We start from the raw sequence: 6,000 nt of genomic DNA, 5'->3' as shown, positions 1-6,000 counted from the left end.
CCAGGCCGCCCCCACCCCTCAGTATACCGGCCAGGCCGCCCTCACCCTCAGTATACCGTCCAGGCCGCCCCCACCCCTCAGTATACCGGCCAGGCCGCCCCCACCCTCAGTATACCGGCCAGGCCGCCCCCACCCTCAGTATACCGGCCAGGCCGCCCTTCCCCCTCAGTATACCGACCAGGCCGCCCCCACCCCTCAGTATACCGGCCAGGCCGCCCCCACCCCTCAGTATACCGGCCAGGCCGCCCCCACCCCTCAGTATACCGGCCAGGCCGCCCTCACCCTCAGTATACCGTCCAGGCCGCCCCCACCCCTCAGTATACCGGCCAGGCCGCCCCCACCCTCAGTATACCGGCCAGGCCGCCCTTCCCCCTCAGTATACCGACCAGGCCGCACCCCACCCCTCAGTATACCGGCCAGGCCGCCCCCACCCCTCAGTATACCGGCCAGGCCGCCCCCACCCCTCAGTATACCGGCCAGGCCGCCCTCACCCTCAGTATACCGTCCAGGCCGCCCTCACCCTCAGTATACCGGCCAGGCCGCCCCCACCCCTCAGTATACCGGCCAGGCCGCCCCCACCCCTCAGTATACCGGCCAGGCCGCCCCCACCCCTCAGTATACCGGCCAGGCCGCCCCCACCCCTCAGTATACCGGCCAGGCCGCCCCCACCCCTCAGTATGCCGGCCAGGCCGCCCCCACCCCTCAGTATACCGGCCAGGTCGCCCCCCCCCCTCTGCATACCGGCCAGGCCGCCCCCCCTCAGTATACCGACCAGGCCGCCCCCCTCAGTATACCGACCAAGTCGCCCCCCCTCAGTATACCGACCAGGCCGCCCCCCTCTGTATACCGGCCCGGCCGCCCTCCCCCCCCCTCAGTATACCGGTCAGGCCGCCCCCCCCCCTCAGTATACCGGCCAGACCGCCCCCCTCAGTATACCGGCCAGGCCGGCCCCCCCCTCAGTATACCGGCCAGGCCGCCCCCTCAGTATACCGGCCAGGCCGCCCCCCCCCCTCAGTATACCGGCCAGGCCGCCCCCCCCCTCAGTATACCGGCCAGGCCGCCCCCACCCTCAGTATACCGGCCAGGCCGCCCCCACCCCCTCAGTATACCGGCCAGGCCGCCCCCACCCTCAGTATACCGGCCAGGCCGCCCCCACCCTCAGTATACCGGCCAGGCCGCCCCCCCCCCCTCAGTATACCGGCCAGGCCGCCCCCACCCTCAGTATACCGGCCAGGCCGCCCCCACCCCCTCAGTATACCGGCCAGGCCGCCCCCACCCTCAGTATACCGGCCAGGCTGCCCCCACCCTCAGTATACCGGCCAGGCCGCCCCCCCCCTCAGTATACCGGCCAGGCCGCCCCCACCCTCAGTATACCGGCCAGGCCGCCCTCCCCCCTCAGTATACCGGCCAGGCCGCCCCCCCCCTCAGTATACCGTCCAGGCCGCCCTCCCCCCTCAGTATACCGGCCAGGCCGCCCCCACCCCTCAGTATTACGGCTAGGCGCCCTTCCCCCTCAGTATACCGGTCAGGCCCCCCCCCTCAGTATACCGGTCAGGCCGCCCCCCTCTGTATACCGGTCAGACCGCCCCCCCTCAGTATACCGTCCAGGCCACACCCTCTCAGTATACCGACCAGGCCGCCCCCCACCTCAGTATACCGGCCAGGCCGCCCCCCTCAGTATACCGGCCAGGCCGCCCCCACCTCAGTATACCGGCCAGGCCGCCCCCCTCAGTATACCGTTCAGGCCGCCCCCCCCCTCAGTATACCGGCCAGGCCGCCCCCTCAGTATACCGGCCAGGCCGCCCCCCTCAGTATACCGGCCAGGCCGCCCCCCTCAGTATACCGGCCAGGCCGCCCCCCCTCAGTATACCGTCCAGGCCGCACCCCCTCAGTATACCGACCAGGCCGCCCCCCTCAGTATACCGACCAGGCCGCCCCCCACCTCAGTATACCGGCCAGGCCGCCCCCCTCAGTATACCGGCCAGGCCTCCCCCCTCAGTATACCGGCCAGGCCGCCCCCTCAGTATACCGTCCAGGCCGCACCCCCTCAGTATACCGACCAGGCCGCCCCCCCTCAGTATACCGGCCAGGCCGCACCCCCTCCTCCCCCCCTCAATATACCGATCAGGCCCCCCCTTCAGTATACCTGCCAGGCCGCACCCCCTCCTCCCCCCCTCAGTATACCGATCAGGCCCCCCCTTCAGTATACCTGCCAGGCCGCACCCCCTCAGTATACCGACCAGGCCGCACCCCCTCCTCCCCCCCTCAGTATACCGACCAGGCCGCACCCCCTCCTCCACCCCTCAGTATACCGACCAGGCCGCACCCCCTCCTCCCCCCCTCAGTATACCGACCAGGCCCCCCCCCTTCAGTATACCTGCCAGGCCGCACCCCCCCCCTCAGTATACCGACCAGGCCGCCCCCCTCAGTATACCGACCAGGCCGCCCCCCCCCTCAGTATACCGACCAGGCCCCCCCTCAGTATACCGACCAGGCCGCACCCCCTCAGTATACCGGCCAGGCCTCACCCCCTCCTCCTCCCCTCAGTATACCGACCAGGCCCCCCCCTCAGTATACCGACCAGGCCCCCCCTCAGTATACCGACCAGGCCCCCCCCCCTCTCAGTATACCGGCCAGGCCTCACCCCCTCCTCCTCCCCTCAGTATACCGACCAGGCCCCCCCCCTCAGTATACCGACCAGGCCCCCCCCCCCCTCAGTATACCGACCAGGCCCCCCCCTCTCAGTATACCGGCCAGGCCGACCCCCCCCCCCCCACCTTAAGCCTCGTCTCCATAGAGATTAAAAATGCTTGTCTTGTAAAGAGGTTCCCGGGATACCAACTGCTCCGAGTTCTGAGTGTAAGGGTTAATTAACCCATTGTTTTATATATTAGGAATTATTAAACGTCTTTCCCAGGAATAAAATAATTAATTGTAAATATTATAATTAATATAAAGTTTGCGCTCAGCAGTTACGGAATTAATGTTATTTAGGTCATAATTATAGCGAGTGAGAGGGTTAAGTTTGTGTTGATATATTGGTTAGTTGTCGGTAAGGTTGGTATTACCTGGTATTATCGGAGACTCTTGACCTATGAACAGTTGATAGTTAGTGATAGTAGGTGGGAGCCATCACGTGGTCCGTCGCCACCGTTGGCACCCCTGCCGCGCGGCGCCCAAGTAATGTTTTTTTTCACTATTATGTGGCGTTAATCACCTCTCGTGACGCATTGTTTGCAGTTGCATGGTTGCCAGGGTGGTCAGGAGCCGCGTGTTGAGGGAGATGACGAGTCAGGGTGCAGGAGAGGGATTTATGAGGCTATATGTTGGGGGAGATATGAGCCTCACATGAGTTGCCAGGTCGGGATATGAGGCGGGTGGAGGAGGCCAGCAGCACAGTTGATGGAGTCAGTTGACTACAGTAATTACTCACAGTACGGTGCTGCTCAACTGTCACCTGACACTTGAGTGTCACCTGAGCTTGAGTGAGTGTCACCTGACACTCAGTGAACACACCTTGCCACTCCGCCAAACGCTGTGTATCACTAAATTGTTTATAAGAAACCTCCTTCACTCTGGAGAATTATTCAGGAACAGCATAGGCCTACCAGTGACGGTGTAGGCCTAGAGGCGTAATACAAAGTGCTGACACAAACAGTGGAAGAGATCAACAGTGACCTTCAAGTTAACAAGGAAAATTTGCTCATATTAACATAGAGACTGAAAATATTGCATACACTATTGCATAATGTTATGCAAGCAATGGTGAAATACAGTGGTACAAGGTGGGGGGCACCATACTGTGGTACAAGGTGGGGCACCATACTGTGGTACAAGGTGGGGCACCATACTGTGGTACAAGGTGGGGCACCATACTGTGGTACAAGGTGGGGCACCATACTGTGGTACAAGGTGGGGGGCACCATACTGTGGTACAAGGTGGGGGGCACCATACTGTGGTACAAGGTGGGGGGCACCATACTGTGGTACAAGGTGGGGCACCATACAGTGGTACAAGGTGGGGCACCATACTGTGGTACAAGGTGGGGGGCACCATACTGTGGTACAAGGTGGGGCACCATACTGTGGTACAAGGTGGGGCACCATACTGTGGTACAAGGTGGGGCACCATACTGTGGTACAAGGTGGGGGGCACCATACTGTGGTACAAGGTGGGGGGCACCATACTGTGGTACAAGGTGGGGGGCACCATACTGTGGTACAAGGTGGGGGGCACCATACTGTGGTACAAGGTGGGGCACCATACAGTGGTACAAGGTGGGACACCATACTGTGGTACAAGGTGGGGGGCACCATACTGTGGTACAAGGTGGGGGCACCATACAGTGGTACAAGGTGGGGCACCATACAGTGGTACAAGGTGGGGCACCATACTGTGGTACAAGGTGGGGGGCACCATACTGTGGTACAAGGTGGGGGCACCATAGAGTGGTACAAGGTGGGGCACCATACTGTGGTACAAGGTGTGGGGCACCATACTGTGGTACAAGGTGTGGGGCACCATACTGTGGTACAAGGTGGGGGGGGCACCATACTGTGGTACAAGGTGGGGCACCATACTGTGGTACAAGGTGGGGCACCATACTGTGGTACAAGGTGGGGCACCATACTGTGGTACAAGGTGGGGGGGTGGGGCACCATACTGTGGTACAAGGTGTGGCACCATACAGTGGTACAAGGTGGGGCACCATACTGTGGTACAAGGTGGGGCACCATACTGTGGTACAAGGTGGGGCACCATACTGTGGTACAAGGTGGGGCACCATACTGTGGTACAAAGTGGAGCACCATACTGTGGTACAAGGTGGGGCACCATACTGTAGTACAAGGTGGGGCACCATACTGTGGTACAAGGTGGGGCACCATACTGTGGTACAAGGTGGGGCACCATACTGTGGTACAAGGTGGGGCACCATACTGTGGTACAAGGTGGGGCACCATACTGTGGTACAAGGTGGGGGGCACCATACTGTGGTAAAAGGTGGGGCACCATACTGTGGTACAAGGTGGGGCACCATACTGTGGTACAAGGTGGGGGCACCATACAGGGGTACAAGGTGGGGGGCACCATACTGTGGTACAAGGTGGGGGGCACCATACAGGGGTACAAGGTGGGGGGCACCATACTGTGGTACAAGGTGGGGCACCATACTGTGGTACAAGGTGGGGGGCACCATACTGTGGTACAAGGTGGGGCACCATACTGTGGTACAAGGTGGGGGGCACCATACAGTGGTACAAGGTGGGGGGCACCATACTGTGGTACAAGGTGGAGGGCACCATACTGTGGTACAAGGTGGGGCACCATACTGTGGTACAAGGTGGGGCACCATACTGTGGTACAAGGTGGGGCACCATACTGTGGTACAGGGTGGGGGGCACCATACTGTGGTACAAGGTGGGGCACCATACTGTGGTACAAGGTGGGGGGCACCATACAGTGGTACAAGGTGGGGGCACCTTACAGTGGTACAAGGTGGGGGCACCATACTGTGGTACAAGGTGGGGCACCATACTGTGGTACAAGGTGGGGGGCACCATACTGTGGTACAAGGTGGAGGGCACCATACTGTGGTACAAGGTGGGGGGCACCATACTGTGGTACAAGGTGGGGGGGGCACCATACTGTGGTACAAGGTGGGGCACCTGCCACAGGTAACGCTAGCCACCTGCCACAGGTAACGTGGTACAAGGTGGGGGGCACCATACTGTGGTACAAGGTGGAGGGCACCATACTGTGGTACAAGGTGGGGGGCACCATACTGTGGTACAAGGTGGAGGGCACCATACTGTGGTACAAGGTGGGGGGCACCATACTGTGGTACAAGGTGGGGGCACCATACTGTGGTACAAGGTGGGGGGCACCATACAGTGGTACAAGGTGGGGGGCACCATACTGTGGTACAAGGTGGAGGGCACCATACTGTGGTACAAGGTGGGGGGCACCATACTGTGGTACAAGGTGGGGCACCTGCCACA

The 6,000-nt window shown here is 61.4% G+C and overlaps 1 protein-coding gene across 10 annotated transcripts in view; it reads left to right on the top strand.

Annotated features, from left to right (window-relative positions):
- Positions 1-6,000, top strand: part of mtd (TLD domain-containing protein mustard) — a 228,667-nt gene that overhangs the window by 48,085 nt on the left and 174,582 nt on the right. For 5 of the 10 annotated variants that reach the window (XM_069324509.1, XM_069324508.1, XM_069324507.1 and 2 more), the window contains exon 1: positions 3,360-3,485. The exons of 3 other annotated variants lie outside the window; for them this stretch is intronic. The gene's annotated coding sequence lies outside the window, so the exon portion shown is untranslated. Of the gene's footprint in view, positions 1-3,358; positions 3,486-6,000 lie in introns of those variants that run through there. 2 more of the 10 variants (XM_069324504.1, XM_045762632.2) reach the window with 1 other exon arrangement.

This window comes from Procambarus clarkii, chromosome 14 (genome assembly GCF_040958095.1).
Source record: "Procambarus clarkii isolate CNS0578487 chromosome 14, FALCON_Pclarkii_2.0, whole genome shotgun sequence".
Classification (NCBI taxonomy): Eukaryota; Metazoa; Arthropoda; class Malacostraca; order Decapoda; family Cambaridae; genus Procambarus; species Procambarus clarkii.
The sequence above is the reverse complement of the archived record's forward strand: the minus strand, read 5'-3'. Positions and strand labels throughout refer to the sequence as shown.